This window comes from Cucurbita pepo, chromosome 1, assembly GCF_057944985.1.
Source record: "Cucurbita pepo subsp. pepo isolate OVF chromosome 1, ASM5794498v1, whole genome shotgun sequence".
In the NCBI taxonomy this organism is placed as follows: domain Eukaryota; kingdom Viridiplantae; phylum Streptophyta; class Magnoliopsida; order Cucurbitales; family Cucurbitaceae; genus Cucurbita; species Cucurbita pepo.
In genome coordinates, this window is record NC_141798.1 from 14,662,844 (window position 1) to 14,687,207 (window position 24,364).

General features: G+C 39.2%; 1 long non-coding RNA gene across 2 annotated transcripts; it reads right to left on the reverse strand.

Annotated features, from left to right (window-relative positions):
* Positions 1 to 11,767: 11,767 nt before the first annotated feature.
* Positions 11,768 to 21,347, reverse strand: LOC147794869 (uncharacterized). 2 transcript variants are annotated; one of them, XR_015412013.1, is made up of 5 exons: positions 21,118 to 21,347; positions 20,931 to 21,012; positions 20,259 to 20,716; positions 13,242 to 19,054; positions 11,768 to 12,037 (listed from the first exon to the last, which is right to left on the reverse strand). It is a non-coding gene; the product is annotated as an uncharacterized LOC147794869 (long non-coding RNA). The 2 variants fall into 2 exon arrangements; XR_015412012.1 differs by lacking the exon at positions 11,768 to 12,037 and having other exon boundaries at positions 12,045 to 13,775; positions 13,885 to 19,054.
* Between the last annotated feature and the right edge of the window lie 3,017 nt (positions 21,348 to 24,364).

A 24,364-nucleotide genomic window follows, 5' to 3' on the forward strand; every position in this document is an offset into this window, starting at 1 on the left:
CCTCCCAATTATAAAAAATTATACATAGAGTAAATATAAGATTCTGTAAGTAACCTACTTGTAGGTTATTAATCGTGTCTATGGTGAGTGTTAGGGTAACAAACTCTTTTCTTCCTAAGTTCTTTAGTTCTTAGTTTTGTCTTAAAGACCTTGGTTCTAAGGTTTTGATCTCTTTTAAGTTCTTATTTTTTTGGATTTTGGTTCTAGATTGCATGTTCTTGTTTCTTGCCCTTAAACATTCTTCTAGAAGACCTATGAGGTCCTATGAGGTCCTATGATTGATAAACAGTTCGATATTAACCTGTATAGGAGGTTTCATGTGTTCCTTGTGACTTAACCTATGTCCAATGATTCATATATACCCTGCTCCTAACGACACAATCTGCATGCTTATACTAAGGGCTTTGGAAGTTCCCTACAACACAGTCTAAATATCTGCATTAAGGGTTTCATACGTTCCCTGCAAGCTAGTCTGAGTTTTGATATATGCATCCGGTTTCATGTGTTCCCTGCTATAGGATATGTATTTACATTATATTAAAATAGAGTTTTTAGCCACAAAGTATGGAATGGACTCAAAAATATTTTTTTAAAAATAAAGTTGGAGGTTGTGTGGTTAATCTATAGCTCTCGCTTCAAAGTCTGCCCTCATCCCTAACCAACTTCTTATTACCTAAAAAACAAGGAAAACATGAATGAGTACAAAGACTCAATAAGTAATATACTTTTAAGCTCTTAATAATGTCCTTAAGCTAGAGTATTGTAACTTCTAAAATATAGAGGGACTTAACAAATATAGTCTAACTTTACTCATGATATACGGTGAAGCTACTCTAAGGTGGCCTTTGAATCCCCCTCCCCATAAATGAAATGTGAGCCAATAAACTTAACTTAGTAAAAGAAGTTAGTAATATATGGAACAACTTTAGGAGAATTGTTGGGAGTTGCAAAATTGTGGACAAAGTTTAGTGACTTAATTAAGAAGATTGTAAGTGGTTTTTAACTTGACCAGAAAGTTTAGGAAACTTGTTAATGTTTTCTGTACGGTAAATACTCATTAGATGCATGCTTTGTTGACAATAACAAAAGAGAATTGAAAAGCATAAGTGCAAGGTTTTTCTATTTAAATGATCTCTCCCCCTCAAGTTGTTCTTTCTCTTTAATTCATTTGTTTCGATATATTTTGATTCTAGGTCATATCAAACATTTGGTATCAAATCTAGGATGCTAAAACAAATACTGTCATCACATAAAGTCATCGGAGGAAATATGACAACGATAAAGAGTGGAAATGAGGGGAGTGTAACGCTTTATTACCCGTTACTCATGAAGAGTAACTACGCAGCATGGCAGATAAAGATGTGTGTTAACTTATAGGCACAAGGAGTGTGGGACATCATCAAGCATGGTGACATTGAGGAGTGTAAGAACATGATGACTCTTGCCGCTATCTATCAAGCAGTCCCGCAGGACGTTCTTTTCATGCTGGTAGAGAAGGACTCGAAAAAAGCAGCATTGGAGACGCTACATATAACGACCCAAAATTTTCTACTTAATTTAAGGTCACTACTGTATACATATCATAAACATGAATGCGGAAATACTTCATTTAAACTTTCATAAAACATAAACTTCAGCTTAAAACACAGCCATGGACTTGTGTGTTTTGAAAACACATTTAAAACGACACAATAAAAGACTAAATAAAATAAATAAACGTTTAAATAAAAAATATTCTATTCTAGCCTAAGTCTAAAAAAATAATACGACTACCCTATGCATGTGTTATGGTCTCGAGTTGCGATGCCGTCGTCAGCTGTACAGGAATGCGTTGCCTTAACTTGAAATAGAGGTAGCACATGACTTGAATATTTTAAGAAATACTCATAAGTGACCCCACTATTGGGGTTAAATGCAAGAACATGTGAATGCAATGACGGGACCTATCATATCAGTCTATTTTTCTATGGCACTATTCTAATGGGAAGCTTCAATGTGTACCATATACTCTACACACAACCCATACGTGCGAGTATGGGCTCACCAGACAGTTCGCACACTGCTGGGCCCCTTTTCCTGTCGGTGAGCCTTCTCTAGTAGCTCAACTTTTGCCGAACACCCATTAGAATTAGTAACCGTCACAATAGCATTAGGTAAAACATAACGATACTTCGCCTGCCTAATGGATGTACACGTCCGTACCCTCGTGATTGAATAGAGGTATCCCCCAATGCATGAGGTCCCAACATTTTTCCATTTTCATTATCATTTAATACAACCCCGCTAGCGTTCTGTACATTTCATATCGTTTTTCATATCATTTCACATATCGCACATCATTCATATCATATCGTTTCTCATTCTTCAGTTCTCATATCATACATATACTAACGGGATTATATTTCATGTCATTTATCGTGATTTCATGTCATTCATATCATGCTGTATACACACAATTTAAGAGACATAACATAACGTTCTATGCTTTTAGCATAACATTTCATCATATACATATCATACCATAACATATTGCATCACAATGTATCATATCATAAACATGTCAATTTATCACATATCTCGTACCATAACATATTTCATATCATATGACAACATATATATATCCGTCATTCACATGTCGAATCATAATCATATTATGTCGTAGACACTTCGTGGTTATATCATTCCCTAACTTATCATAGCCTTAACGTTCTTATCGTATCTTAGTCATATTGTTACATGAACGTACCTTAGTCATATCATCACAGGAACGTATCTTAACGTTATCGTTCTATCAATCTATCACAAACCTATCCCTTTCTATCCATAACCTAACCGTATTCTTTTATCATTCTCTCATATCTATAGCACTTCAATATGTAACCTAACTTTAACGTTTCATGAACGTATGTTACTCCTATCGTTACATATCGTTTTGAGCATCCTTCTCGTATCCTAACTTTAACGTTTCATGAACGTATCTATAGCACTTCAATATGTAACCTAACTTTAACGTTTCATGAACGTATATTACTCCTATCGTTACATATCGTTTTGAGCATCCTTCTCGTATCCTATCTCAAACATATCATTGAACACATCGTATCGTAATTATTATCACACAATTCACATATCATAACATATATATAACATATCATAAACATATCGATTCACAAATAATCCACACATATCAATATATATCACACATGCAGAACCACGGGCACGTGTTAACATCAAATATATCCCGATAGTAAGGTCACTTACTTGGTTAGCTTAAGTTGTTGTCACGAATATATCTTTAATGAAAGTTCGATTCCGTCCTTTGAAATCAAAGTCAACCTATGTGAGCCCATGACATAGCTTCAAGTTTGAACTCAATAAAATTATTTATCTAATTTACCTTGGTCACGGTTAAAAGTCTTGAAATGTTATATATATATATAGATAGATATAATGCTATTTTCACTGAATATCTTCTTTTATATTAGTACGAGAATATATTGTTATTAGACAAAATTGAATGGAGTTTCTTGTGGTCTGATTTCCGATTTTATTTTTAAATTCTGTTCACCAAATCTATGGAGTTTTTTGTCCTATGATATTTTTAAATTATGTTGACCAAATCTTTCCTCAATCTTCCCTCCTCACTTCTGAACAAAATCTTTCCTTAATCTTCCCTCCAATCTGATTGTTTAAATAGATTTTCATTCTCTAAACATATATTACTTTCCTCCGTATTTATTTTATAAGAGATATTATTGGTCAATTTTAATAGATTGTTTGCCATCTTAAAGATTTATAGGAATGCCAGATTTATAGGACTGCCAACAAAAATCTCCTCAATCTTCCCTCCTCACTTCTGAACAAAATCTTTCCTTAATCTTCCCTCATCCTCTCTGATTGTGTAAATAGATTTTCAATCTCTAAACATATATTATTTATTTTATAAGAGATATTATTGGCCAATTTTAATAGATTGTTTGTCATCTTAAAGATTTATAGGACTGCCAACAAAAATCTAATTAATTTGATACCGGAAAATGAGATATGATTATTACATATAAAATATTGGACAAACGAAAGAAGATCTGATTCTAAATTAATTTCTTATAACCATGACTATAAAAGAAAAGGAAATCTGAGATAGGATTCAAAAATCTCTCCCCAATTAAATCTGCATCATTATGTCGGTTGAAAGTCATTTTATTTTTTCTCAAATCTGACATTTTTTCTTTTATTTTTGGACGAACTGTGATATTATGCCGTGGGTTGAGGAGAGAGATGGGGTTGGGATGAGAGGTTAGTGGAGAGGAGGGTAGTTTTTTATTTTTTTATTTTTTTATTTTTTTTAAGTAATCCTTTTTATTAATTATTTATTATTTATTGATTATTATTATTATTATTATTTTGGCCTATATTTTTTATATATATAATAATAATAATAATAATAATTATTATTATTATTATTATTATTTGGCTATTACACTACAAATAATGCATGTGAGTGTGGAACGTGTCAAGGAAGCAAAGGTACAAACCTCAAAAAGTGAGTTCGAGGTTATCTGCATGAGGGACGGTGAGTCAATAGACGAATTTGCCATGAACTTGATGACGATCGTCAACGACATCTGTTTATTAGGCGATAAGGTGGAGGAGATCTTCGTCATCTAGAGTTCCTTCGAGCTGTTCCTCAAAGATTCATGGAGATTATTACCTCTATCGAGCAGTTTGGTGACCTCAAGAACATGTCGTTGGAAAGACCTCTGATCATCTTAAGGTCCATGAGGAGAGACTTTGTGGCTATTTAGACAAAGAGAAGGAAAAATACCTCTTACTCACACATGAGGAGTGGCTCACACGAACGAAAAATAATGATGCACTTGAATTTCTTTTTCAGGTATGAAGGGATGTTGCAACCATAACAACGAAAGTAGAGGTCGTGAACATGGTCGCGGACATGGTGGCAGAAGAGGTCGTGACAGTACTTCATAAACTCATGACAATGTCGACCCTTGGAAGGACAAGAGTATGTTTAAGTGCTACTCTTGTGGAAACTATTGGCACTACGAGGTAGAGTGTGTTAGATAAAATCTGCCGTTTTTTTTTTCACTTTTTTACTAATTAGTTAGTTGAATCTTTTCTTTTCCACACTAGACACAAAGATTACCCTATTTTTAGCCGGTCATTTGGCCATGTTTACGGGGAGCCGTGCACTTTAGTTGGCCTTGGGTCATAGAATTGTCATTTAAATATATCAATTTAGTGAGAAACAAAGAACGGTGTAAGAACTGTGTTTTGTCAGCAAAATCAAATTCCAAAACATTCGTTCTCTTCCCATTTCTGATATTTTGTTGAGCTTTTTTTTTCTTCCAACAAATTTTCTTAGGCTGTTTCTCCTCCGTCAAACGATTTCCTCTCACGACGATTCAAAAGACATCAAGTGGTATTCGAGCCAAATTAATCTATTGGTAGTATATCATTGTGAAGAAGCCAAGTTTATCAAAGCCGAGTTGGTTAGTTCAATTGGTTAGAACATCGTTCTAACAACGCATAGGTCTTTAGGTTCAAGGAAGAAGAAATGCACCGAAGCAAGAAAACTGGTTGACGTCTCTGTGCCACCTCTTTGTGCTTATTGTCTTCTTGGATGGGATAGTAACATATCAAATTACTGATGTCTTCTCGACCTTATGGATAACTTTGATTGATCCGTGATATTTTTTACACATATTTCCCTTTTTGGTTGATGGGTATGATTTTTGGGTTGGACTCCGTTACTACTAAATATTTTACTATACGCATGTAAATGACTTTGTGTTTAAGTAGGAAATCCATCCCTAACACGATGTCGTAGTCATCCATCTTGACAATCACAAAATCTCGTCTAAATCCCTATCTTGATCAGAGTTCTCTTTGCAACCCCTGAGACAAGTAGGGTTGCTGATTTTTGGGTTGGACTCCGTTACTACTAAATATTTTACTATACGCATGTAAATGACTTTGTGTTCAAGTAGGAAATCCATCCCTAACACGATGTCGTAGTCATCCATCTTGACAATCACAAAATCAGTTTATCTTGTCTAAATCCCTATCTTGATCAGAGTTCTCTTTGCAACCCCTGAGACAAGTAGGATTGCTAATTGACAACTTTCTTCCTGTCTGTATCTTGATGCCATAAGATGTTTAAGCGTTTTGATTCGATCTCTGTCATGTAGTTGTAGGTGGCTCTAGAATCGACAATAGTGTTCTTTGCCGATGTCGTTGACCTTTGCCTCAACATACATAAGACCTTATTCTACTTGGTGTTTTATCTCATCCATTCTCTTTTGGAGAGCACATAAATACTTCAGGGCTTGTTGTTTTTCGATAATGGGCCAGGGAAATCCTTTTCTTTTCGGTGAGAGGAAATCGTTGACTGGAAGTTGTTGGAAGAAAATAAAACGCCTAAAATATCCAAGGGAGAGAATTGCTGAAATTTTGACTGTGCTTAAAATCAGGTTGTGAAATCTTCCGAACAGATTTACTTATTTAAATATAACTTATCCTAAAAATGGCTGGAGATGTGGCAACTAAATCTGTGTCACTTCCCACAAAATTGTCATCTAAAACTTTGGTAATCAATTCGACGTGTTTGTCAAATGGTCAAACGGAGGTATTCAATCAACTAATGAAACCGTGTGAATCTAAATAAGGAAAAACTCAGTTTTATCTAAGAGGGCTCCCATATGGGAATTTTCCACGTCTTCGACTAGCTATGTTTCAACTTCCAATGTCGTACTCAACTTCTAAGATCATTCCAAATTTTGTTTGGAAGGCATAGAGTGCCGCCTTTTGTAGGCACTCGGACTCTTAGTGGGTCCCATTGCATACGAAGCAAGACGAGGGACCTTGGCTTTGCCTATGATTAGTTTGGCTTTGAGGTCTCCATCATAGAGTTTTACCTCTTTGTTGGGAGAACTCGTGTTCTCCTCCTCCACTTTCGAGTCTGTCATTTCCCCATAAAAGTTGGGTTGATAAGTTTTAGTTTTACCACTTGATGATGCCTAGTTTTACCTTATTCCTTGGGGTTGATCGATACAGAGATCCAAAAGTCATTTGACTGAAGCATAGACCATGGAAAAGTCTTGAACTCTTTGGTCATAGAGCTTTGTCTTCGTCCACGGCTATAACCCCTCAACAAAATTGAAAACCTCGACTTTCTCTAACATTTCATGAATGTCCAACATAAGTCCAGAAAACCACTTAAGATAGTCTCAGATATGGCTAGTATGCCTTAGCTCCCTTAACTTCCTTCTTATGATTATCTCGACATTCTCTGGGGAGAGCAGATAGCAGAGTTCTTGTTTTGAGTTCTCCCAAGTGTCCACAGTACATCAACCATCTTGAATGTCCATGTACTTGGATCTCCACCGTAACTTTGCATCGTCGACTAGATGCTTTGTTACCAACGTGACCTTCGCTTCTTTTTCCATAGTATTTGTGGCTCAAAAGTATTGTTCAAGGTCAAAGATAATGTTCTCTAGAGCCTTGGCATCGCTAACTCCACAAAGGGGCTAGGGCTTTAGGACCTTTATGCTATTGAATTGGACTACACCTTCAGCTGGTGTTTGGTTCCCCACCGCTCTCATGGTAAAGTTTAGTCTGTTGCTCAAATTCGTCACTTCAGCCCTACCTCTAAGGGTTGCTCACAAATCCTCAGACATTTCTGAGATCATCTGAACGATTGCTTGTTGGGCATTGTCTAGGCCCTCGATGCCTTCCTCCATTTAGGCAATAGAGTCTGTCGAGCTATCCCTACGCTTGAAGCCACTAGTAATTGTGACCTTGTCTACTAGGGCCTTGACCCTAATCATTAATTCATGAATAGACATTGCCTCAAGGTGATCTGCCATCTCGTTGATCTCATTTCCTTTGGCAGCAAACTCATTCATGTGAGATTTCAAAAGCCCTATTCTGTAAGGAACTTCATTGATGTAGTGTAATTGCTCTCCGATTTTTAATAATCGGTTAGTCTAGGACTTGCCCAGTTGTTCTGCAACGAACATGTCTGTGTACTACGATCCAAGGAGCCGACTTGGCTCTGACTCCACTTGTCACAATCACACTCTTGCGGGAGCAGAACAATGATTGTGTAGCACTTATTCTAACCTAGTGAACAAGTCATTCGTGAGAAACTTAGACTTCGCAGACAACGTCGATGTATGCTTGAGCCTCATGTCACGTTTGAGAGAAATGTTTTATAAAACATGAGCGAGAAAATACATTGAAAATAATTTTAAAGAAATTAGTGTTATAAGCTAAAAGCTAGTAGGCTATAATAACAACTTTGATATCATATAACCGGGTAGGAAGAATTGACAACTAGTCACATCCCCATGTAGTACGTTTTTGGGCATTTTAGCCCTTACGAATGTAGACATGATTTTGGTGACCGGTCATACACCGCCGTAGATAAAAAAAAAAAAAAAAAAAATCCTATCTTACATGAAAGCAAGTAAAATGAGTTTGGAACATGCACACGACTATGGACAACACGTCTTGAACAAGCATGACTGGGACATCTGACATACGGTCATTGTCTACACACCTTGAACAAGCATGATTGTGACACAGGGTATCCCACGTAGAAGAGGAATTAGGGCCTCATAACGCATTGCTTGATGGAAGGCTGTGGTCACTTAGGATATAGTAGTATAGTAACTTACAAACTTAAGTGTAGTATTTTTAAGGCGTGCGACATGTAGCGTATGGTCTTGCATGGTCCTAGGGTATGCTTTTGGTGCATATTTCACCAATAGCCCTAGGTTTACTTATGTCATACCCTATTCAGTTTTATTCATATCATGAGTAATTAGGATATCTTGTAAGGAGGTCGTGTTAGTATGACCAAAGGAAGTGCTTAAATTCTTAAAATTCTTAGTCTTAGTCAATAGGGAAAATATAGTAATTTTTTACTTAAACCATGATTTGGGCCCTAACATGGTTTAATGGTCATGAAAATTTCAAGTGGTTCAGAGGTCAATAAGGTCGTAAACCATAGGTTCTAATATAAAAGAGAGGGTAGAGCCTGAGTCAAAATAGTACCTAAGCCAAGTAGCCAAGGATGGGAAAGGTACCTATGACTATTGTGTCAGGATCGTCAACCCTCCTTCTCTAGTAGCATGTGAGGCAGCTCAAGTCTGTGGCGGTGCTCCTCTTCCCCATTGGTTCTGATTCTTGTTCTGTGACTACTCTCTCTCTTGAGTCTTGCCCGCTTGCTTATTTTCCTGATCCTTGTGATGTGGGCATTCAACAATACGATGACCTCCTTTTCCACAATTGAAACAGACGTTGGTCCCTACTAGACATCTACCGTCATGATGTTATGACACTTCTAGCATTGAGGCTTGTCCTTTTGGGCCTACTTCTTATTGTTATTCTTTTTATTCAGTAATTGACTAGTCTTTTGGTTCCTATTAAAGCATCTATTATGTCCTGTGGAGGCGTCATTGTTATTCTTGTTTTACCACCAATGCATGTCCAACAGGGTGGCAACTTTCAGGGCAGTGTTGTAGTCGCTTGAATGTCTTCCATTATGCCCATGATAGAGCAGAGGTTCTTCTTACTCTTCGTGTCTACTAACTCAGGAGTGAACCGCAATAGCTTTGTGAATTTCAAGTCGTATTCTTCTACGATCTTCTCCCCTTGTTTGAGGTCTAGGAAATCCTTTTGGTTTTTTTACATTGCCATCATCTGGTAGAATCTTTCAAAGAATTCTTCCTTGAACTGAATTCAGGAACGATGTTGTTCTTAGTGGGTACAACTTTGGAGGCCTACTTCTACAAAAAAAAAAAAAAAAAAAAAAAAAAAAAAAAAAAAAAAAAAAAAAAAAAAAAAAAGTGCATCTCTTTTGAGTATTTAAGTTGTGTAGAGACAGTTTATGTACTTGAAGGTCGTCTTTATGTCTTTGAGCCACACCTTGGGGCAATTTCATGGTGTTTGCATACCCTGGGTAGTAATGATAACTTGAACAATTTATCTTGTTTGAATCTCTAGGGTCATTCTCATTAAAGATTGTAACGCTACCAAGGTAAATGTGATGGTTGATTGTCCTCGAGACGTTCTTTGACTTGGTGTAGGCCCTTGCTGAGTCTCTGTTTCTGGAACCTAAACTTGAGTTTGAGTCATTCCTACTTCTAGCGCCCTCTTCCTTGAAGTCATCATTTGAATTCTACATCTTCTGGTTATATGTCTCTTAGGAGACATACTTTTAGGAGTAGTTAAGACTACTTGCTCATTCCCTAAGAAGTTTAAGCTCATCTTAACTTTCTTTCTAAATAATAATCCTATAACTTTATGATTAAGTTAAACTTAGAGTCTTAGAGGCTTACCTTTCCTGTGGACGGATACCAATATGTCATGACTCGATTTTTTAGGCCTCCAAAGCACTAACCCCGACCTGTAAAAACACGATAATTTTTTTTTGAAAAAAAAAGACATTTAAACATAAATACATACATATATTCGCATTATATTAGAGTTTATACAACACAGTTTTTAGACACAATAAAGAACAGACTCATAAACGTTTTAAAATAAAATAAACCTACTTGAATATAGAGTTAGTACAAAGACTCAGAATTAACCTACTTGTAGGCTCTTAATCGTGTCCTTAAGTTAGGATACTTTAACTTCTTAAGTATCTAGGGATCTGACATATAACTTTGCTTGGTTCATGACATGTGGTAGCCCATGAAGATTACCCCTAAAGTAGCCCTTTTATCCCCCATGGAAGACCGACATGGTTACATGGTTTGTGAAAAATATAGTCATCACATCTCACTAGTAATAAGTGAAGCAAGGCATTTCTACGAGGGGAGGGAAATATGAGGCCCATCATGACATTCTGCTCACGAGACATGGTGCACGGCATCCCACTTAAAAAATAAATTAGGGGGCCTCATAAGCACTGCATGACGCTATGATGTGTAGCGTATGGTTTTGCATGATCCTAAGGTATGCTATTGGTGCATAGTGTACTAATAGCTCTAGGTTTACTTATATCATACCCTATTCATGGTGCACGTATGGCCCTAAGGTAAATATAAGTATTTTCTTAGCTTCATTCATGTTACGAGTACTTAGGATATCATGTAAGGAGGTCTTAATGTTGGTATGACGCAAGAAAGTGCTTAAAATCTTAGAGTTTTTAGTTTTAGTCAATAGGGTCAGTATAGTAATTTTTTACTAAAATTATTGTTCAAATCCCTAACGTGATCCAATGATCATGAAAATTCATTATTACCTTGATAGTCATGATTTAAGGTCATCTATAAAGTTTCAAAACAATTAGAAGTCACTGTGGTTTGACCACAAGTACTAAGTCCTAGGAGCATTATTGTCATTTTACACCGTTACTTAATTTAACTACTTAACTTTATCCAATGACCATCAAATTTCATATATAACCATAATATGCTTAGCATTAAAATTTCATGAGCATTGGAGCTTGTTTAGCCATTTATTGTAATGTTATTTGAATCTTGAGCAAAGTGCTCGGTTCATGACGTTAACTCTCAGTTCTTAGCCAAATTCTTTCATGTGGTTCCTACTTAACTTATTGTTTATCTCGAATTCCAAATGATGCCTACAACTATTTCTAGAGAAAAAGTTCATAATGGCTACTTACATCTTGTCACGACCCGATTTTCGAGGCTTCGAAGAATCGAACTCGTGACTAAAAGGACGAAATCGAAAACAAACAAAAAGAAAATAAAAGAAAAGAAAAGCAAAATAAAAGGATAAAAATACCATTCAATTAAAATAAAAGAGAAAGAAGATTTGTTTCGAAAATATTACAAAGGAAATTGCAAATGTAAAAATGAAATACAAAATTAAAATCAAATATTTCAAATGGAAAATACAATTATGAAGAAAAATACAAAAGACTCTAAATATGAAAACGAACAAAGGACTCTAAAAGACCGACCAAGGACTGACGCTCCGGAACGACACCCCTCTGTGACCGCACAACTCTCGAACACCTCCCCGTATCGACTGGTACCTGAAAAAAAAAGGGGAGAAAGGGGTGAGTATAAAAATATACTCAGTAAGCAGCCTACTTGTAGGCTCTTTTTGCATCCTTATCTTGGTAGGTAACCACGATCTTTCTCGGGTTTCTAAGGAGAGTGATCTAAGCTACAACTCTCCTTTCTGTATCATAAAAGGCTTGCCCATCTTATGCAGTGAAATGATCAGTGTCCTGAGGTGAGGCGCGACCTCATAAGCAAATCTGAGGGGATCGTATGGCTGGATCTGAATACGTGACTCTCTCTCTGAACATCATCCGTGGAGGTTAACTGACGACCCTCACACGGGACCATACATCCACAAAATGGGGTGTGACCCCCTATGTGCCGGTCAGCTACTGAGTCATCCTAAGTGGCTCCACGTCCCCCGCTCAGGGACGGGTTTCTACGGCCCAGGAGTCCTGTTCAGAAGACCCCTTAGCTATCACCACTAGGTCTGGGCACCTGTCACACTTCCCTATTCGGATCTGCAAAGCTCAACGATCACCGTACCGGAGCTCTGTCTCGATGGTATGGTATCGGAGGAGAGAGGGAAGTGGAGGTTCTAATGACACTATCTTCACTGCTCAACTCTAACGGGCTACCTACAGTTACTGTGGTGACCTATTATTCTTTCTAGGGTGGAACTTAGTGCCTTAGACTTAGATTCGTGTTTCTCTAGGATTCTCGTGCCTGGTGTCACAAACCTATCGAGTTTGGAATTCTGGGTTCTGGTTTCGCCGGTAATCATTTCGCGGGTCTAACTGCACGGTATTCTAGAGGTCCCCCAATCTAGGGTCTCGTCTAGCCTACTTAGCCATAAGCGTCCTAATCTAAGCTCATAATTTCTTCCTATTCATCAAGAAAGATAATATAAGCAATCATCATACAATAGAGTTTACACGCAGCAGTTCATGCAAAATTAACAAACATGCTCAACGGGAAGATAACGTCCATCTTTACTCGGAGCGCAGATTTCACAAGTTTCCCAACCTCCTCGTGCATACATACATTATCAGAGTCTCAACCAAAACAGATTTAATACACATTTTGTATCTAGCTTTCCATAATCATCTTATATTCGCAGTTTCTATAATAACACGCTAAGTCCGGCTAGCTAATTTCATAGGTGGTAGCATGCATGCTTGTTCCTAGCGGTTCCTACAAGTACTGCTCGTGGGAATCCAAATGGCTACTTACTTGGTTGACGCGTGCCTTCCCAAGCTCGAATTATTTGCCGGAAAAGGTTCCAAAAATTCTGGAATTTCCTTGATAGGTCCTAATTCACATAAAAATAGGATCAGAGTTGAAATCGGTGCGAAAAACAAGCAAACGGAGGTCGAACGGAGGGAAAAAGATCAACCACGCGCCTACACGCGCCCTAGAGGGTGTTTTACGCGCGGCTTCCCGCGCAGTCGCGGGCCAGCGGCCAGTTCGGTTCGGTGTTCCCGGGTCGCGTGCGGAGCGCCGGATCGGACTCGGGTTGACTCGAATCCGCGCCCTGACGCGTGTCGACTAGCCAGTGGGGCACGCCTCCCCAACCCACAGTCGCCACGTGTCACTCGTCGGTCCTGCCGCGCTCCTCCATACGCCGGCCGACGCGTGGCGGCAAGGCCACCTCTCTCTCCTCCTGCGTTTTTCCAAATTTTCCAGAAACGTGAGTTTTCGGCATTTTCAATCTATTTTATTCCGATTTTCTTATCTTTCAATCCGTAATCCATATCAACAAAGTTCCTACACGAAAATTGTAGATCTCATATTCTACTTCTACAATATATTTTTTCTTTATTTTTTCTTGAACACAGGATGAGTTAAGGCCGTCCAAATATATAGAAAAACTCACATTTTCTATTTTCGATCGCTCTACCCGAAGTCAGACTAAACTCTGATTTTCGTCCGATTCTCGTCCAAGAACTTCAAGAAACCTGTGAGAATCTTATTTTAGTCACATACCTCAAAAACTCCAGATCTAACGCTCATGAAACTCCTCACATCTAGATAAAATCGAAATAAGAAGTTCGGAATCTTACTTTGTCCATTCTCGGATTTTCTTGCCGGAATGAGTGGATTCCACCACCCGAACTCCTTTTCCAACACTGAGAGAAGTATTGCTTCGAGGTTTCTTGCCTTGGATTCGATCTCCAATGGCGATTTGTCATCTCTGTTCTTCCTCTCTCCCAAACCCTAACTTCTTCTCCTTTCTCCATTCTCTCTCTCTTTTTCTTTTCTTTTCTCTCTCTTTCTTCTTGGAGCCCAAACAACTAGACCCCTCGGATAAGAGTAGGGGCAAAATGACCCTTTTGCCCCTATGTTGTTATTTTTATTTTTTTATTTATTTATCTAAAAATTCGGGTATTACAATTCTCCCCACCTTAGGAACTTTCGTCCTCGAAAGTTTTTCCTCCCCGGAAGATTTCGGGGTAAGACCTCCTCGTGTCACCCTCACATTACTACGAGGCTTCGTTGTCCTGACAGTTTTCCCATAAGACCTTTGCTAATGGAATTTCCCTTTTCGTGGTTTCCTTCCGTCACGTGCCATTATCCCAATGGCTTTTTCTTCATACGTTAGATCCTCCCGAAGGGAAAGTGTCTCGTGATCAATGATGTGAGTTGGATCCAGAGTGTACTTTCTCATCAGCGATACATGGAGTACGTTGTGCACTGCGGGGAGCGTGGGTGGTAATGCTAGTCTGTATGCCACGGGACCAACCCTTTCTAGGATTTCGAAGGGTCCCACGAACCTCGGGCTCAACATGCCCTTCTTCCCAAACCTTAGCACTCCTCTCATTGGACTACTTTCGGGAAGACGTGATCACCCACCGCAAACTCGAGGTCTTTCCTACGAGAGTCTGCATAACTATTTTGCCGACTTTGTGCAGAGAGTATCTGTAACGACCCAGATCCACCGCTAGCAGATATTGTCCTCTTTGGGCTTTCCCTTTCGGACTTCCCCTCAAGGCTTTAAAACGCGTCTGCAAAGGAAAGGTTTCCACACACTTTGTTCTCCTCCCCAACCAATGTGGGACATCACAAAATCCTCTGTCTGATTTTCTGTACTGCTGCGTTAGTAGTCTGTACCAACTCCGGCCCCAACAACTGTTTCTTGCCTACCTCCTCCTAGAATATAGGAGTTCTACACCTTCGCCCATATAGAGCTTCAAATGGTGTCTTCTGAACAGTTGCCTGATAACTATTGTAGTGGGCAAATTCCACAAGGGCCAGGTGCTCATTCCAGCAACCTGCGAAATCTATAACACACGCCCTCAACATATCTTGTAGGGTTTGATTAAGTCTTTCGGTTTGTCTATCTGTCTGAGGATGGAATGCACTACTGAACTTGAGTTGTGTTCCCAACGCCTTCTATAACCCTTTCGATTAGTCAGAAGTAAACTTAGCATCCCTATCAGACACAATGGACACTTGTACGCCGTGCAAATGGACCACTTCCTTGACGTGCAACTGGGCCCATGGTCCACTCAATAAGTGGCTTATCTGGAATAGAGTGGGCTGCTCTGGTCAATTGTCTTCAATCGCCCAGATGACGTTGAAGTCTCGTCGAGCCTTCGGTAGGTCCGAGATGAAATCCATACCTTTTCCTCTCATTTCCACGCTGGAATATTCAGCGATTGCAACAACCCTGCTGGTCATTGTCTCGAGACCTTTACATGCTGACAGGTCAAACACCGACTCACATACTCAACTACGTCCTTCTTCTTTCCTAGTCACCAATACCTACACTTTAAATCCTGTCACGTTTAGTACTACCAGGGTGAAATGTGTAGGATGTGTTGTGTGCCTCAGTCATCATTTCCTGTAGAATCTTCTCATCTCGAGGTACGCATAATCAGTCCTACCACATCAATCCCTCTTCAAAGGAACTGAGTATCCCTCTGGTCTCTCAGTTTCCTGTTGACCCCAGATATTACTACAGTGCGTATCAGCTCTCTGAGCTTCGATGATACGTCTCTTGAGGGTGGGTTGGACCAAAAGTTGCGCTAATTGGGCGGTGACGCCTCTAACCAAGACCTCTATTCCAGCCTTTTATATCTCATCCTGTAGATACCTCAGTCTCGTGCTCAGGGCGGATGTGTGGGCTGTCTTATTACTCAAGGCTACCACTACATTGGCTTTTCTTAGGTGGTAGGCTTTTCTTAGGTGGTAAAGTATTTCAATATCATAGTCCTTAACTAGTTCTAACCACCTCCGCTATCTCATATTCAGCGCTTTTTGTGTGAACATATGCTAAGGCTCTTGTGGTCAGCATACACCTGAACTCTCTTGCCATACAGGTGGTGACGCCAGGTTCTCAATGCATACACCACGGTTGCTATCTCCAAACCGTGGGTGGGGTAGTTGCGCTCATACTCTTTCATTTGTCTAGAGGCGTAGGCTATCACTTTGCCCTTTTGCATGAGTACACACCCTAATCCTTTTTCCTAAGGCGTCGCTGTAAACCACAAGTCCACCTGACCCATCAAGCACTAAAAATACAGGTGCAGTGGCCAACCTCGTTCTCAGTTTCAGAAAACTTTGTTCACACTCTAGTGTCCAAACATAGAGTTTCCCTTCTGGGTCAACTGTGTCACACTGCTGAGGTCTTAGGAAATCTTGTTCAAACCTTTTATAAAAGCCTGCTAGACCTAGAGCACTCCTTACTTCAGTGATAGTGGTTGGTCTAGACCATTTCAAAATTACTTCAATCTTAGCGGGGTCCACCGTTATCCCCGGCTTGGATACTAAGTGGCCAAGAAAGGCCACCTCCTACAGCCAGGATTCGCACTTAGTGAATTTAGCATACAACTGGTGGGCTCTCAATAGAGTTAAAACATTCCTCAAGTGTTCCTCATACTCTACCTCAGACTTAAAACACACCAGAATGTCATCAACGAACAAATCACGAAGATGTCTAGGAATTCCTTAAACGTTATGTTCGTCAGTTCCATAAAACTGCAGAAACATTAAATTAAACCAAAAGACATGACTATGAACTCATAATGTCCATAGCGGCTTCTAAAGGTTGTTTTAAGTATGTCTTCCCATTTGGTTCTCATCTGGCGATATCCCGACCTTGTCGAGGCGGTCTTTACTACTTCTCCAAAATGGCCTAGTAATTTCATCTCATTTAGCCAACTTTTTGCTCAGCGAGACGCCCTGTAACGTGACTCGCTTAAGTACTAATACCCATCTGGGCTAAGTACAGGTTCTTTTAGAAGTAAAGATCCTTACATAAGTTCTCTACGTTCACCTAGGTTAACCCCTGTCGTATCTTTTATGACTGAGCTAGACACATTTTCTCATAGTGATATCTGATCACTGGCTCTTTTTCAAGCACGTGAACCTTTCAAGTTCTTGTACAGGATCCTAGGGAACTCTCTGAAAACTCTGGTTTGGTAGCTAGCCTCCCTCGAACTTCGAGGGTGCCACGTCTAGTGTCTTCTCTAATACATATCATGTATCTGCTAGCCTTACCTGTTTACAAGTCACCATCTCACTATCCTTCAGGTAATTTCCAAAATCACGTTATTTGGAAGTTCTACCTCTACCTGAGAATGCTTCACAAGTTTGGCATTACACTCGTGTATGAAACTGGAGTTCTACTCTTTGTAGTCCGGATCACCTACACAAGGGTTGGTTCTTATTAAAGCCCATCTGGACTTTCTTCCTTCAGACGGTAAAGGCATGACCATAGTTTGACCTCTTTTCTTTCTGTTCTCAACCTTGAGGTTCGTTGGACTACCTTGACAGTTCCACGTCCTTCACCTTGTGAGTATACATGCCCTGACCAAAGGATAGGTTAGAACACAATGTTATAGTTCTGATAACCACGTGCTGCCTTTGGACTTGGTCCTCTCCACCAAGGTCCAAAGCGACTTGTCATCCATTGGGTGATCCTTTAGTAGGAATATCCTACACCCCATGACTCATTAGTGGCATAAAAGCGCACATCTCACTTATGGAAGTCCATAAACCTGAACTTATATCACGAAGACTCCAACCAACCTTGAATCCATGGCCCCCATAGTTTCGCTCTCTCTGTTGGTGAATCTTATCTCTCGACTTCCAACTTAACCAAACTCACTGTGAAAATGGTTTGCTTGAGGGGTGCTTAATTCCTACAGTGGCTGCCCTTACTTGTAAGAACGATGTTGTCTGGGTCTACTATGTGGTTAAGACAACTCTATGTTGTCTAGGCCTACTACGTGATCTCCACGGAGGCATGCTTGACATCTAGAATTATGGTCATGGGAGGCTAGGTCATAGGTATATCATCTCGTACTGGGCCTTAAAAGAAAATCTCATGTACATTTCCAAGGGTTGGACGTCACGCGCTCTGTGGAGTCACCTTTTTGTCTTCCTAAGGCCAATAAACTAAAACATGACCCCTCTCGGCCTCCTCACAATAATTCGAATCTAGCATCAACATACAGAGGGAATGTTCACTTTTAACACCCTAAAGCGTTAACCCAAAACATACATCAAGTTCTTACTGGCATTACATCATATCATAACCAACTAAACAAGGTTAGACAGTGTACCTGGTCGCGGCGAGGTATGTCGTCAAGCTGAGTCACAGAGGTGTACGACTCTCTATCCTAGAAAAAAAGTCTACAGAATCAAAACCCGACTGCTCTGATACCAATCTGTCACGACCCGATTTTCGAGGCTTCGAAGAATCGAACTCGTGACTAAAAGGACTAAATCGAAAACAAACAAAAAGAAAAGAAAAGAAAAGAAAAGCAAAGTAAAAGGATAAAAATACCATTCAATTAAAACAAAAGAGAAAGAAGATTTGTTTCGAAAATATTACAAAGGAAATTGCAAATGTAAAAATGAAATACAAAATTAAAATCAAATATTTCAAATGGAAAATACAATTATGAAGAAAAATACAAAAGACTCTAAATATGAAAACAAACAAAGGACTCTAAAAGACCGACCAAGGACTGACGCTCCGGAACGACACCCCTCTATGACCGCACAGCTCTCGAACACCTCCCCGTATCGACTGGTACCTGAAAAAAAAAGGGGAGAAAGGGGTGAGTATAAAAATATACTCAGTAAGCAGCCTACTTGTAGGCTCTTTTCGCATTCTTATCTTGGTAGGTAACCACGATCTTTCTCGGGTTTCTAAGGAAAGTGATCTAAGCTACAACTCTCCTTTCTATATCATAAAAGGCTTGCCCATCTTATGCAGTGAAATGATCAGTGTCCTGAGGTGAGGCGCGACCTCATAAGCAAATCTGAGGGGATCGTATGGCTGGATCTGAATACGTGACTCTCTCTCTGAACATCATCCGTGGAGGTTAACTGACGACCCTCACACGGGACCATACATCCACAAAACGGGGTGCGACCCCCTATGTGTCGGTCAGCTACTGAGTCATCCTAAGTGGCTCCACGTCCCCCGCTCAGGGACGGGTTTCTACGGCCCAGGAGTCCTGTTCAGAAGACCCCTTAGCTATCACCACTAGGTCTGGGCACCTGTCACACTTCCCTATCCGGATCTGCAAAGCTCAACGATCACCGTACCGGAGCTCTGTCTCGACGGTATGGTATCGGAGGAGAAAGGGAAGTGGAGGTTCTGATGACACTATCTTCACTGCTCAACTCTAACGGGCTACCTACAGTTACCGTGGTGACCTATTATTCTTTCTAGGGTGGAACTTGGTGCCTTAGACTTAGATTCGTGTTTCTCTAGGATTCTCGTGCCTGGTGTCACAAACTTATCGGGTTTGGAATTCTGGGTTCTGGTTTCGCCGGTAATCATTTCGCGGGTCTAATTGCACGGTATTCTAGAGGTCCCCCAAGCTAGGGTCTCGTCTAGCCTACTTAGCCATAAGCGTCCTAATCTAAGCTCATAATTTCTTCCTATTCATCAAGAAAGATAATATAAGCAATCATCATACAATAGAGTTTACATGCAGCAGTTCATGCAAAATTAACAAACATGCTCAACGGGAAGATAACGTCCATCTTTACTCGGAGCGCAGATTTCACAAGTTTCCCAACCTCCTCGTGCATACATACAATATCAGAGTCTCAACCAAAATAGATTTAATACACATTTTGTATCTAGCTTTCCATAATCATCTTATATTCGCAGTTTCTATAATAACACGCTAAGTCCGGCTAGCTAATTTCATAGGTGGTAGCATGCATGCTTGTTCCTAGCGGTTCCTACCAGTACTGCTCGTGGGAATCCAAATGGCTACTTACTTGGTTGACGCGTGCCTTTCCAAGCTCGAATTATTTGCCGGAAAAGGTTCCAAAAATTCTGGAATTTCCTTGATAGGTCCTAATTCACATAAAAATAGGATCAGAGTTGAAATCGGTGCGAAAAACAAGCAAACGGAGGTCGAACGGAGGGAAACAGATCAACCACGCGCCTACACGCGCCCTGGAGGGTGTTTTACGCGTGGCTTTCTACGCGCGCGTGTCCACGCGCGGCTTCCCGTGCAGTCGCGGGCCAACGGCCGGTTCGGTTCGGTGTTCCCGAGTCGCGTGCGGAGCGCCGGATCGGACTCGGGTTGACCCAAATCCGCGCCCTGACGCATGTTGACTAGCCAGTGGGGCACGCCTCCCCAACCCGCAGTCGCCACGTGTCACTCGTCGGTCCTGCCGCGCTCCTCCATACGCCCACCGACGCGTTGCGGCAAGGCCTCCTCTCTCTCCTCCTGCGTTTTTCCAAATTTTCCAGAAACGTGAGTTTTTGGCATTTTCAATCTATTTTCTTCCGATTTTCTTATCTTTCAATCCGTAATCCATATCAACAAAGTTCCTACACGAAAATTGTAGATCTCATATTCTACTTCTACAATATATTTTTTCTTTATTTTTTTCTTGAACACAGGATGAGTTAAGGCCGTCCAAATATATAGAAAAACTCACATTTTCTATTTTCGATCGCTCTACCCGAAGTCAGACTAAACTCTGATTTTCGTCCGATTCTCGTCCAAGAACTTCAAGAAACCTGTGAGAATCTTATTTTAGTCACATACCTCAAAAACTCCAGATCTAACGCTCATGAAACTCCTCAGATCTAGATAAAATCGAAATAAGAAGTTCGGAACCTTACTTTGTCCATTCTCGAATTTTCTTGCCGGAATGAGTGGATTCCACCACCCGAACTCCTTTTCCAGCACTGAGAGAAGTATTGCTTCGAGGTTTCTTGCCTTGGATTCGATCTCCAATGGCGATTTGTCATCTCTGTTCTTCCACTCTCCCAAACCCTAACTTCTTCTCCTTTCTTCATTCTCTCTCTCTTTTTCTTTTCTTTTCTCTCTCTTTCTTCTTGGAGCCCAAACAACTAGACCCCTCGGATAAGAGTAGGGGCAAAATGACCCTCTTGTCCCTATGTTGTTATTTTTATTTTTTTATTTATTTATCTAAAAATTCGGGTATTACACATCTTGTTTGCGTTCGAGCCTTCGTTTCTCGAGCTTTCAATACTCGATTTAGTCCAAATTTTCTTTGACACCTTCCTTAAGCAGTCAGTTCAGTTGAACCTCCCACACCATTGTCTTCTTCCTCTAATAGTGGAAAAAGACATGTACGCGATATTGCCTTCTTCCTCTAATAGTGGAAAAAGACATGTACGTCATATTGCCGCCTTCTAAAAAATTGCATTCTCCAGCCCAATCTAGGATGTTTTTTTTGTTGAATTATAAATAAATTGTTCATTAGAGAATCACCGGTATTAGGGTGAAAGATGTAATTACAGGGGTAAAAACGATTTTTGACCCATTGTAATTATGAACAACTCATGAAAGATTGACTTGTTTGTAATGAATGGATAAATGGACATAATTTTTTCTGTATAAGAGTACCACTCTAAATCTATATTGGAGTGACCTATAGTTAATAAATGAAAATCGATGAATTAAAGAGTTTAATCAATTAATTTGTATAATTGGAGTTTATAATAGGTAGTTTCATAGAATATATTATCACCCAGAGATTTAATTTAATTTAAATATTAATTTGAACTTTAAATAACATTTAAAGAGTTTAAATTAATATTTAATATATTAGATACGTTAAATATAAATACAGAAAAAATATATTAATTTGGAGTATTCAAATTAATATTTAATATATTAGATATATTAAAAAGAGAAAGATATATTTATTATATTTGATACCTTAAATATTAAAACGATTAATATATATTAGAAACATTCATATTTAAATGAGATTCAAATTAATTAAATATATATGAAAATATTTTATAATATTTAAATATGATTTGAATAAGATATTAGAAATTTAAATATATTATTTTGGAAAGATTGTTTTTAAGAGTCCCTATAAATTCGACACTTGCATCTCTCATACGTGTTACTACGTAGAATTCTAGTTCAATTTATTCCGAATTTTCTTTCAAGAGACTCCCACACGGCTTCGACCTTGTGGTCGAGTCATAACAAGGACAATCTTATGAAATGTGGAATAACTTCTATATTGGGATACTTTAAATAGTCTTACAAGCTACGATTTTTACAAATTTAGAGTTCTTGCACTCATAACGGTTCTAATACTTCCGTCATATGGATGAAGTAGATAATCTAGGATAAGCCCGTTTGTGATATCTTACCTTATCATACACTACATTTTGAGATATGATCGTGAAAAAGTTTTTTTGCCGGAGTAAGCACAGAAACACTTTCTATTGGTTAGGGCGTTGAGACACTTTCAAGTTACACTTTCTTTCACCAAAGTTTTTCCTACATTTCCTTCCCATCACGCTTAAGAAATAAGTTTGGCATGACAAATTTGAGTGGTTCAGGCCAATTTTAGAGTTCCCTTCTTTGTATATGGTTTACCCAAATAGGCCAATTTTGGAAATTTGACTTTTACATAGAATTTGACCATATTTAATAGCTCGATCCATGATGAGTAGTCTTGAATTCCATAAAAAAAAATCTCTATTCCGTCCCCTAAAACGGATGAAAAGCCTAATTTTAATTGAAATGGGTTGGAAATAAGGATTCGAGTTTACCCCCAAAAACTTATTCGAGAGAAATTTCCATCGATTCGGAGCATTCCTGAGCTCTACTCTCTTCGAGGTCTTCAACAAAGACGGTCCTTGATTGTGCAAAAACTGAATGGTGTTGGCCTTACCTAACGAATTTGTGTGTAGTCTTTGATTGGATATTCAAGTTTTTCTCTAGCTTCTTCAAATGACGATTCGAATTGGGCGTATAGATTAAAGACATTTTTAGTGCTCGATTTTTTCATCGAACTTGTGGTAATCTTATTTAGAAGGTATGAGGATAAAATTGAAGGGGATTGGTGAACCAAAACTTTTAAATTTGGAACCAATTCGAGAATAGGATACCCAAAAATTCGAAAGCTATATCTCTCAATTGAAGGCTTGGTTTAACTCGATTCTTACTCCAAACATCTACGCATACTACAAATTTATAGAGGAAGGATCCACTAACCTTGAATCGTCCAAAATTGCCATGATCTTGTTGCTGATCTTTTTGGATCTTCCACTGAAAAAATCTACTTCGATCACAGGCTTACCGACGTTGTAATTGAATTCTAACGGTTGATAATGAAGTGTATGTCTTCTAGATCATGTCCAAGTTTGAAGGAAATCAATGGTTAAATTTTGAGATTTAATGAAATTTGTCCGGATAACCGTAACTCTATGATTTTTCCCATTCAATGTCATATTCATAATTTACATGTGGTCCCATGCTCCCATCTCGAGAATCAGTTTACAACTTAATGGCCCTGTCCAAGAGACTCTTGACAACATGGTTGGGGAATAACACTACCCTAACCAACCTATGCCTACCTCGATAGTATGGTATCGAATTGAAAAGGGTAGTTGATAGCCTGAAGAGCTACCTTAGTGTCATAATAGGATGTTGTGGAGGTCTATTAGGTACTTTGGTTTTCACCTATCATTTTCATGACATATAGGGTGCATACAACTCTAAACCTCTGATTGATGTTCACCATCCTAGGATACTCAGTCTATTGGAAACGTATTGACCTAGTCAGCTCGTAACTACTCTAGCTTTAGCACCCTAGTCTTGGTTTAGTTCCCTTGTGAATGCTTTTTTAGGGTGATTATCATATCGATCATCTAGAGCATGATATACATAACTTAAACATTTATGCAAACTTATTAGGAAAAAATCTTATCAATCACCTAAAGCACTAAAAACATAAACTAAATATTGATGCAAACAAACAATCGTGATCATGCGTTCCAAGCAGCGTAGTCTAAGTCATAAACATGATGTACCGTGGGAGGTCTTAGGAGGTTCATGATTCATGGCTAGGATAACTTACTCTTTTCTTGCTCC